The sequence below is a fragment of the Rhincodon typus genome, chromosome 46, assembly GCF_021869965.1.
Source record: "Rhincodon typus isolate 14 chromosome 46, sRhiTyp1.1, whole genome shotgun sequence".
NCBI classification, from domain to species: Eukaryota; Metazoa; Chordata; class Chondrichthyes; order Orectolobiformes; family Rhincodontidae; genus Rhincodon; species Rhincodon typus.
In genome coordinates, this window is record NC_063377.1 from 7,235,643 (window position 1) to 7,246,338 (window position 10,696).

Here is a 10,696-nt window from a genome sequence, read left to right on the forward strand (position 1 = left end):
CCCCCCCCCCCTCCTCACTTCCACAACAACACACACGCACCCCCACCCACATACATACCCCTGCTTCCAAAAGGAAAGGAACCGAAACACAGAGGCTTTGAGTTAGGAGTGTGACCCGTCTGATCTCTATTCCGTACCTATCCGTAACTCCCACCACGCCCCCTCCCCCCCTCCCCCTCCCAGCCCGTTGTCGTGGCCAGCTGACACTTAAAAGTGACAGGACATCCTAATGAAAATTACATAGCAAAAGACGAGAAATAATAAAGCTCTGCATTGTGTGTCTGTGATGCCCAACTTTACTGTTGTCTGTAATATAGAGTTTGTAAGTTCTCCTTTTTTCTGCGTTCAGATTCCGAGATGCTTGTTTTTGTTTTTTTTTTAAAAAAGAAAACTAAAAGAGAGAAACCCCCAGCCCCGCCCCCCTCCCCTTTCCAATGCCCGTCCCGAAATTTCTGCTTCATCCAAACCCTGCCCACCCCCTCTCCCGATGAAGGAGCTTCTAAATGTAGAGTGAATTCGATTTAACTCCCTCTTCCTTCCCTGCTCCCTGACATACATGCGCGCACACGCACACACTCACTCACACTCGCACCGCCCGTACACCCATTCCCTCCTTTCTTTAGGAACTTCAAGTGATATGAACATTGTGGTCTTTCTGGCTTCTTTTGAGGTGTTTCTTTTGTACTGTGTTTCAACTCCGTGAGCAATGTATCTCTTGTGTATATATATAAAAACACAAAGAATTGTAGAAGGACCCAGTTTCTCTCCTGCTGTTTTGGCTTTTTTTTGTAATTAATTCCATGGCATAAAAAGGAAACGCAAAAGTGCGTTGGACAACTTTACTCGCGGTTTTCGTTTTGATTTATTGTTTTCCCCAGGTGCTGGGGCTGTGCTGTGACTGTTTGATAATCTTTGCATGCGCTCACCCCGCCTCAGCCTCTCGCCCGGTGCGCAATGCCACTACACTCTCAGCCAAGATGGGCCCCACTGCGATGTACCCCCCTCCCTATCTCTGTCACCTCCTCCAGGCCCCCTACACCCCCTCCCTATCTCTGTCACCCCCTCCAGCCCCCCCCTCTGATGCTGTCGCTTTGTCACCCTCTGGCTGATTCTTCTCTCTCGTTGATACTGGGCACCTTGTATTCAGCAGTAGGGATACTGCCATGTTACCTCGAGTGCTCCTACCCCATTTATCCTCTTCATTCCAGAGGCGTGACCAGTGTCCTGCAGTAATTAATTTACTGAAGCTCATTTGGTGAGTTAATTAGTCCCACTGCCCTGTTACCACTCGTTGCAATCCTAGGTGTTACTGGTGCCACAGAAGTTTGGTCACAGAATGAAAGCTGGATGTCATATCATTTCTGGTTATTGAATGCGATGGCTATTCACTGGAGCATGATCACACAAATCCTCTGCTTTGGTTTTTTAAAACCAAAAAAATGCTGTTTATTACGTAGAAGGACACCACTAATATAAAACAAAGCAAGTTATCCAAATATAGAAGGCAGTTAGCAAGATCCTAATGCTTGCAAATTTTCATCTGTTTCTCAAACACCATCGCCTTACAGTATCAATTCCCAAGAGGTTATTGATTTAATCATCAAATCTTTAAGTTCCTAGTTTGTTCCTGTAGCATGGTCTGATGTGAGTATTCTCAAAATTGAAAGTGTAGACTTTCTGAATCTTTTTAACATTCTCCTGATTTTTCTGACAAACTGTTTCTGGTCTGGAGGTTGCAGGTACCCATGTTTTATCAGTACAACCTCCCTGACCTGTACTGCATTAAGACAGTGTGTGTGTTGTGCACTTGCCTGCTCAGGAGCTTCCGACCCCTTGTGTTTCTGGGGCTAAAACAAATCCTCGATCATCCTAAGACTGAAAACGAGCCAGTGGCCCTCAGTGTTCCCACTCTGTGGTGAACCCTGTGTGGTACAATTGTCTTTTAACACTCCAGAGATTCGCTGTCCACTTGACACCTCACTAGAGTAGATATGTCTGGAAAGACATATTTGTGATTCGAACACCCATATGTCACTAGTTTGAAATCCGAACTCTGAAAATTTTGTATAAAAATCTGACACTTTTCAACACCTCTCTCCTCCAAAAAAAGTGCAAACATTTCTTTCAAAAGCAAGCTATTTATGTCATTATTAACAGTCAGGTTGACATTAAATTACACTGAGAACCAGTTGATGTTATCGCTGCGCAAGTCATATCCCAGAAATAAATCTGACTTGATCATACTTTGTTTTCAGTTTCAGCAAGGTCCTTGGGGTGCAGGTTCATAGTTCTTTGAAAGTAGAGTCACAGGTAGACAGGATAGTGAAAAAGGCACTTGGACGGTTGCCTTTATTGGTCAGTGCATTGAGTTTCGGAATTTGCATCTATGGAATATTGTCGCCAATTCTGATCTCCCGGCTATAGGAAGGATGTTATGAAACTTGAGAGGGTTCAGAAAAGAATTATAAGGACGTTGCCAGGGTTTGGAGTGTTTGAGCTATAAGGACGAGCTGAAGAGGCTAGGCCTATTTTCCCTGGCTGAGGGGGTGGCCTTGAAGTTTTATAAAATCATGGGGTGCATAGATAAGGTGAATAGCCATGGTCTTTTTCCCCAGGGTAGTGGAGTCCAAAACTAAAGGACATAGGTTTTAAGGTGAGAGGGGAAAGATTTAAAAGGGACTTGAGGGGCAACTTTTTCACGCAGAGGGTGGTGCGTGTATGGAATGAGCTGCCAGAGGAAGTGGTGGAGCCTGGTACAATTACAACATTTAAAAGGCATCAGGATGTGTACATGGATAGGAAGGGTTTAGAGGGATATGGACCAAATGCTGGCAAATGGGACTCAATTAAGTTAGGATATCTGGTCAACGTGGAATGTTTGGACTGGAAGGTCTGTTTCCATGCTGTACAGCTCTATGACTCAAGTTTTTTTTTGACGAATGCAATAAAGCAATGCTGCAGATGCACTGCAAATGAAGCAGTATTGAAACAGAGCAAACTTATAATCCCAACAGCACTCCTACCTCGTGCTTACAGAGATTATAATCTTTGTCCCTTCAATTTCTGGTCTTGAGAATCTCATGGGCTTTTTCCTTACGCCTTCATTCAGCCCAGTATAGGCTTTCTGTTTCAGATAAGTTCTAACCAAACACTTCTGGTCTGGAACCTTTAACAGTAGGCAACCCTTTTGTTTTATTAACGGTTCAAAACTACCTCCCTTTCTCTGCAGTTTTACACATTCAGCTTCAACCAAGGTATCTATTGATTGAAAATAAAATGCTACTTTTTTTTCAGGCTTTGGGTGTTTCCCCTACTGAGTAGAAAATTTTTTTTAAAACCCTCTGATCTTAAACTGAAAGTTAATCTGCGACTGTTTTCTATATGCAGTTGCAAACTCTCCTCCCCTTTTGCCCTCAATTTTTTTGAGGAAATAACTAAGTCTGAAAAATACTCGTTAATTGTGAAATCCCTTCAGAGACAGACTAAAACCAATATGCCACTAGATCAAATCCAGTCACTAAAATAAATGATATTAAAATCTATAAATCTTATACCACTGATCACAAGACACTCAACAATTCTGAGCATAACTTCAGGCATAAACTCATAAGCATTGCATGTTGCTTTTGCTTGAACTATCTCTCAATCTGCACATTATCACATTTGACACACCAGTGTAGGAGTTCAGCTGTACCTCTAAGATCAAGATCCACGCATCTTTTACCCAGTTTCAACTCAATGTAGGAGCAAATTACTGCAGATGCTGGAATCTGTACTGAAAGCAATAAATGCTGGAGGTCACAGTGGGTCGGGCAGTATCCATGGAGAGAGAACAAGCCAACGTTTCAAGTCTAGATGAGTTTTCATCGGAGCCGCCTTTGCTGAACTATCTGTTGACTCCATCCTCAGTAAAATTAAGCATTGTGTCAAATCTTAGTTAAATCGAGTTCATTGGACTCAGATCATTCTTCATCCAACTAACTCTTTCCTTTTCTCTAAGCTTTCCTCTGGCCAATTTGTCCAATATCCCTATTTTGTTTGAGCTTTTTAGATTCCATTTCCCACTCAATTTCTCGTAGAACAGTACAGCACAGGAATGTGCCCTTCGGCCCACAGTGTTGTGCTGAACATGATGTCAAGTTAAACTAATCCCTTCTGCCTGCCCTTGGTCCATATCTCACCATTCCTTGCATATTCGTGTGCTTATCTAAAAGCCCCTTAAACGCCTCTAACATATCTGCCTCTACTACCACCCCAGGTAGCATGTTCCAGACCCCTACCACACTCTATATATAAAATACTTGATCCTCAAGACTCTTTTTGATATTTCCCCCTTTCACCTTAAATGCATGCCCTCAGGTTTAGACATTTCAACCCTAGTAAAAAGATTCTGACTGTCAACCCTATCGATGCACCTCATCATTTTATATACCTTTATCAAGTCTTCCCTCAGCCTCCAGAGAAAACAATTTTCTAGTCTCTCCTTTTGGCTCGTACCCTCTAATCCAGGCAGCATCCTGGTAAACCTCCTTTGCACCCTCTCCAAAGCCTCCACGTCCTTCCTGTAATGTGGCAACCAGAATTGAACACAATACTCTTAAGTGCGGCCAAACCAAAGTTTTATAAAGCTGCTCTCAATCCTTCTTTCTTTCTACTTCAAAGTTTCTTTCTGATTCTCCTCCTCTTCCAATTCAAGATTATTTTCAAGTCTCTTCCCTGGATTCTAGATTTTTATAAAAATTCTGAACATACCTTTGTATCCTTGCTGAAGTTCCCCTTGTTCCAATTCCTAATATTGACTAATCTCTTCTATCATTTCCTCCAATGAGATCTGTTTTCTTCTCTACTCTGAGTATCTACTAACTCTGAGTTCAGTCCAGTTCAAAGATGTCAAATATTCTTCCGTTATATCTTGCGAAGGTCACAGTTTTTAAAAATTGGTGGGGGGCAGGGAGGTATTGCTTTAAACCAAGGAAACTGGATGATTATTTCAGTGTGTTACTGGATTAAATTGTCACTTGTATCTACGATGTTGTTTTGTTTCGGCAGTGAGGGTAAACACCAGGCATATTGGCGCACTGTGTGTGTGTGTGTGTGTGTGTGAGAGTGAGAGTGAGTGAGTGAGTGTGTGAGAGCAAGAGAGAGAGTGACTGTCTTTTGATTTTCACTCTGTACCAGTTATGTAGGTTCAGGATAGCTCAGCATAGTAACAACTTTCTAATTGGTTCCTGGGCAAATGGCTGCAGCCTTGTACATGGACAATAGAATGGAAGATTCAGCCTGCAAAGAGGAAATGCCTAAATCCCTTTCTTCCTCTTCTGTACAGAGAGACAACAGAAGATTTCCTGGTGATAGTTCTCCTTCACTGTTTCCCTGTAAACTGCTTTCTCTCTCTCTTTCTGTCACTCTGTGTGTATCTCTCTCTCTGTTTCTCTCTCCCTCTCCCTCCTCTGGTTCTTGCTCTCTCTCTCTCTCCCTTCCTCTCCCTGTCTGGCTCTCTCTCTCTCTATCTGTCTGTCTCTCTCACTGTGTGTGTGTCTCTTTGTGTTTTGCTCTCTCTTTCTGTGTTTCACTCTCTTGCGCTTTCACTCTCTTTCTCACTCTATATGCGTGTGTCTCTCTCTCTCTCTCTTCTCCCCACCCCCTGCTCCCCCCCCCCTCTCCCCGTTTCTCTCGCTGTCTCTCACTCTCTCCCCCCCTCCCCCCACCCCGGGTGTCTCTCTCTCTTTCTGTGTGTCTGTCTCTTTCTCTGTCTCTCACTCACTCTGTGTGTGTCCCCTAGTGTGCACTTCCCTTTCTGCCTGTGAGCGTGTGTGTCTCTCTCTCTCTTTCACGCTCTTGCTGTCTCTTTCTTTCACTTATGTTCTCGCTCTTTCTTGTGCTGTCTCATGCTCCCGCTGCCTCTCTCTGCAGAAAGAAAATGGGAGAAATTCCCTCATTGCATGGAAAACAAAGATAAACTAATCTCAGAGGCACTCTAATGGCAAATCTTCATCCAGTGAATGAAAGCCTGATATTCGGGAGATCTACGACCATGTGTGATAAGCAAAGAATCAGAAGGATTAAAATAAACTCCCTGGCATCTGTCATCTAGGCTGGTGGTGGAAGTGTAGGTAGCTGAAATATCCCTTCCCACCTCGAATACCAGTGTCTTTTCTGTCTGGGCGTATGTGGGATTTTTAAGAGGAGAGAGTTTAAGTTATAGACTTATAAATAAGCGATTCATTATCTTTTTCTTGTCATCGGTTTAAAAACATTTCTTAAAACTTGCTTAAGTTGAAGCTTAAGCACACAATGCTGTAGATTTGTTTTAACAATAAAATAGCAGCCTATTACACAAAAGGGAAAATGATTAAATTAAAGAACCTGAGCTATCTCAATTGAGAACACAGGGTTTGAAAGATCGTAAGACCTATGGCAAAACAATGTTTTTACCTATTCCCCAGCACTGACACATTGCAGTGTTTAATCTACACAGTTTATCCCTCAAATCATCATGCTTCACTCAGCTGATCTTTCCCAGTTCTTGTGAACTGTAAAGTCTTACACAAATGCTCTCAAAACTCAGTTTAGATTTTCTCAATTCTTTTAATGGTCTGTGAGATTTCAAGCCAAACACCTCTGGTCTGGAAGCTGCACAAACTAACTTCCTACTGGTGTAGCTTATTCCTGGAAATGTTTGAGATGCTTTTCCAGGACAAAACCTCTTTGTTCTCCAGTCAGGGCCTCCTCCAAAACTGCTCAGACATTTCCAATCTCTGTTTCCAAAGCCAAAATCAATCCTCAATTTATCCTGAATTCAAAATGAGTTAAATGGCCCCTTTTTACACTCTAGGTTGTAAACCCAACCCAATATGAAATATCTTCAATTAAGATTCCAGGAGTTGCTGTTCTCTGACACATTCTGAATTCGGTCACAGTTCTAGAAAGGCTGATTGACTTCCTTATTTTTGAAGCCTTTGTGAAACACCCATATGCCGCTAGTTTGAAATCCAGACTCTGAGCAATTATAGCACAAAAACAGACCCTTTCCTTGCTCAATAGTACACTATTTTTCCCACAATATTACCTTGACAAGTAATCTGGAGGCTCAAGGCTGATACTGTAGGGTTCTGAGTTCTGAGGAAGGGACCAAAACGTTAACTCTGACTTCTCCCCAGACCTGCTGAGCTTTTCTAGCAATTTCTGTTTTTGTAATACTCTAGAGACCTGGGTTCTCCAGCAGCTAGTGAAATTTAGATTTGATTCATAAAATCTGGAATCGAAAGCTAACTTCTGAGCTATCCAGACTGTGGATTGGAGTGGGAGGACTGCTTTATTGAGACTGAAGGCCTTTCTGTGACAAGTGGGCACCAGGTTTAAGGTGAGAGGGGAAAGATTTAAAAGGGACCTGAGGGGCAATTTTTTCACACAGAGGGTGGTGCGTGTGTGGAACGAGCTGCGAGAGGAAGTGGTGGAGGCTGGTACAGTTACATTTAAAAGGCATCTGGATGGGGACATGGATAGGAAGGGTTTAGAGGAATATGGGGCAAATGCTGGCAAATGGGACTAGATTAATTTAGGATATCTGGTCGGCACGGACAAGTTGGAACGAAGGCTCTGTTTCCATGCTGTACAGCTCCAAGACTCTACAACCAAAATTGCTCCAGACGTAGACCCTCCAGCACCTTGTAATGTTGCAGTAAGACTTTCTTATTCTTATACTGCAACCCCCTTGAAATAAGGGCCGATATTCCATTAGCCCTTCCTGATTCCCTGCTGCCCCTGTGTACTAGCTTTCTGTGTTCCATGCACAAGATCCCCCCACGTCCATTTGTGTTACAACTGTCTCTCTAACAGCTCGAGCCATACACTGCATGAAAAAGTTGCCCCTCAGGTCCCTTTTAAATCTTTTCCCTCTCCACTTAAACCCATGCCCCTCTAGTTTTGGACTCCCCTACCCCTGGGGAAAAGAACTTGGCTATTCCCCTATCCATGCCCCTCTTGATTTGATAAACCTCTATAAGGTCACCCCTCAGGCTCCGACGCTCCAGGGAAAATAGCCCGAGCCTATTCACCCTGTGGCTCAACCCTTCCAACATCCTTGTAAATCTTTGCTGCGCCCCTTCGAGCTGCACAACATCCTTCCTACAGCAGGCAGACCAGAATCGGACCCTTCATTTGAATACTACTCTGTTCTCCCTTCCAAAACAAACAACTATCCCCTCATTGTGCCCCTGTTGAACTTGGAGACCATACGAAACAAGCGAAAGTTAGTTTCCTTTTTTTTGGGGAGCCCCATGCGGAAGGGGCAGGAGAGTGACGCAATGCAACAGCAGAAATTTTACAGACCTGTCTCTCGACAGGCAGTAGGAAGTATTCCATTGCAGGAAGCCGTTGAGAGTTGCCCTGTTTATCTCAAACTCCGTCTCCTTCAACGTCTATCGACCTGTCGCAATCCTTTCTACGAGCCGCAAGCGGTTTGCTATTGGCTGGTTGTTGACAAAAGGGCTACGCCGTCATCCAGCGCAGGAACCTCAGGCCTGAGACCTCCCTGGGTCTATTCATTCCGGTTATCCGCCCCTCACCTTCCGTTAGACGGTCAGCTCCTGAGGTAGGTCTGGATGAATCGGAATTCCAAACACATATGGTCTCTCCCCTTCTCCCAGACTGATTCTCACTCAGCTGGTCAGGAGCAAGGCCGAGATGGAGGAGAGTAGGCCTTGCTGTGGGGAAGTGAGCTCGAAAGGGGAACAACCATACACAGCGCAATTCAATAACAACCCGGGCTGGTCTCAAATGGATGACGAGCCGCTTGGGATTGACTGGGTTGTGGGAAATGGATCTAGTTGAGGAGTTCGGGGCCATCAGGCCATCATTTCAATGGGGTCAAGGGTGAGAAACAGAGGGGAGTCAATTGCAGCTCCTAGTCCCAATTTTGTTTGTTTTCCAAGGGGATTGCGGTGGCGATGTTATAGGCTTGGAAAGTCAGGATGAATTTCCGAGAGGGGCCACCCCCCGACCCCACAACCCTGTGTTCGAATCCCTCCACGGCAGATAGCCAAAATTTGAATCTGACAAAAATCTACCAATGACGGTCCGTCGTTGGTAAAAGGGGGCGGATACTCTTGCCCGCCCCGCTGGGCGATGAGGGATGGGCAATGGGTCCTGATCCCACCCAACGATGCCCACGTCCTGAGGAGAGAAGGGCATCAAGTCTTTGGGTGAAGTGGATTGTCACGATTACGAGATTGAAGCAGGGAATGAGATCAGGGGCTCCATCGTTACTGGAAGGGGTAGGAGTAGACCATTCGGCCCTTCAGAGTCTGCTCGGCCATTCAATCGGGTGTGGGCACCAACTCCAGCTTCCCCTCTCTGCTCCAATCCCTCCACCACCCTCAACTCTCCCTAGGGTGAGGGATTTCAAGACGAGGGGGCATATGTTTAAGGTGGGAAGAGAAAGATTTTGAAAAGACATGAAGGGGGCAACTTTTTCTACGCAGAGGGTGGTTCGCCTGTGGAATGAACTTCCAGAGGAAGTGGCGGATGTGGGTACAGTTACAATGTTTACAAGACATTTGGATAAGTACATGAATAGAAAAGGTTTGGAGGGATATGGGCCAGGAGCAGGCAGGTGGGACTAGTTTAGTTTGGGATTACAGTTGGCATGGATGGGTTGGGCCAAAAGGTCTGTTTCTGTTCAATATGACTGTATGACACAACTACTAATCCTCTCGTTGATCAGAAATCTCAAGGACTCTTGCCTTGAATTCTCAAGCCTTGCTTACAATTCATTTCCATCTGAGCTCTGACATATGTGCAATGGGAGAACCTAGTAGGAGTTTTGAAACTCACCAATAACTGTGTCCCAATCTCTCGCCCAGGCTACTCCGGGACTCAGCCCTCCCACTGACGCCTTTTCCCCCAGCAATCTGCTCAGCAAAACCTGTTACTACCTTTCGCACCCACCTTTCCCTGCCTATCCACTGCCAAATATGCTCGAAGTCATCTGTTATGGGCCAGACCAGAACCCCACAAAATAAGAAGGCCCTAACTTTTTCTTATTTTAAAAGTAGACGTGAAGTGCCATGTTGCTGATCCAATGCGACAGGTTAAACTGCTTGATGTTTAAGCTAAACACAATTTGTTCAAACACTGCAGTTAACATACAACGAAAGAAAGAGGAATTCTGAATATCTTAACTCTTGGAAAACTTAACCGAATAATCGGTACAGGGCTTATTACCGATTAACTGATCCAATAAACACACTGTCTTGGCAAAGTCAGACACAGATTCTCACATGCAGTTCTCCAATCCAGGAGGAAAAGATAGCAAGAAAAATTCCAGTGAGTGTAGCAGCCAGGAGACATTCGCTGAAGCTCCCAACTCCTTCGCGACCCCAAACGTCTTCTGATGCTACTGAGAAAGCCGAAAACCAGAAATCTGGATCTGTGAGAGCCAGCCACACCCATTCAGGCTGCTTCTATCGTTCCAACTTTCAGAAAAACACCCCACAAGTTGTTTATTTAAGATGTATTCAAGGTCCAGTTGGGCACCTCTGCCTTATACAGAAAACTAACCGGGGCAAGACGGCCTCTCAAAGTGATGGCATTGTAACACATCTGGCACTGAGTCACGGGCATGGCATCTCGAAGGGTCGGAAAACATGAGAAGGCTGCTCTGCCCTTCGTTGCTATCCCGCAATCGCCCCCGCAT

The 10,696-nt window shown here is 44.7% G+C and overlaps 1 long non-coding RNA gene across 1 annotated transcript in view; it reads right to left on the reverse strand.

The window, feature by feature from the left end:
- The window catches only part of LOC125487875, a 17,943-nt gene extending 9,030 nt beyond the window's left edge, over nt 1–8,913 (reverse strand). The window contains exon 1 of the long non-coding RNA XR_007266134.1: nt 8,332–8,913. This is a non-coding gene — a long non-coding RNA (uncharacterized LOC125487875). The remainder of the gene's footprint in view (nt 1–8,331) is intronic.
- Nucleotides 8,914–10,696: the final 1,783 nt, after the last annotated feature.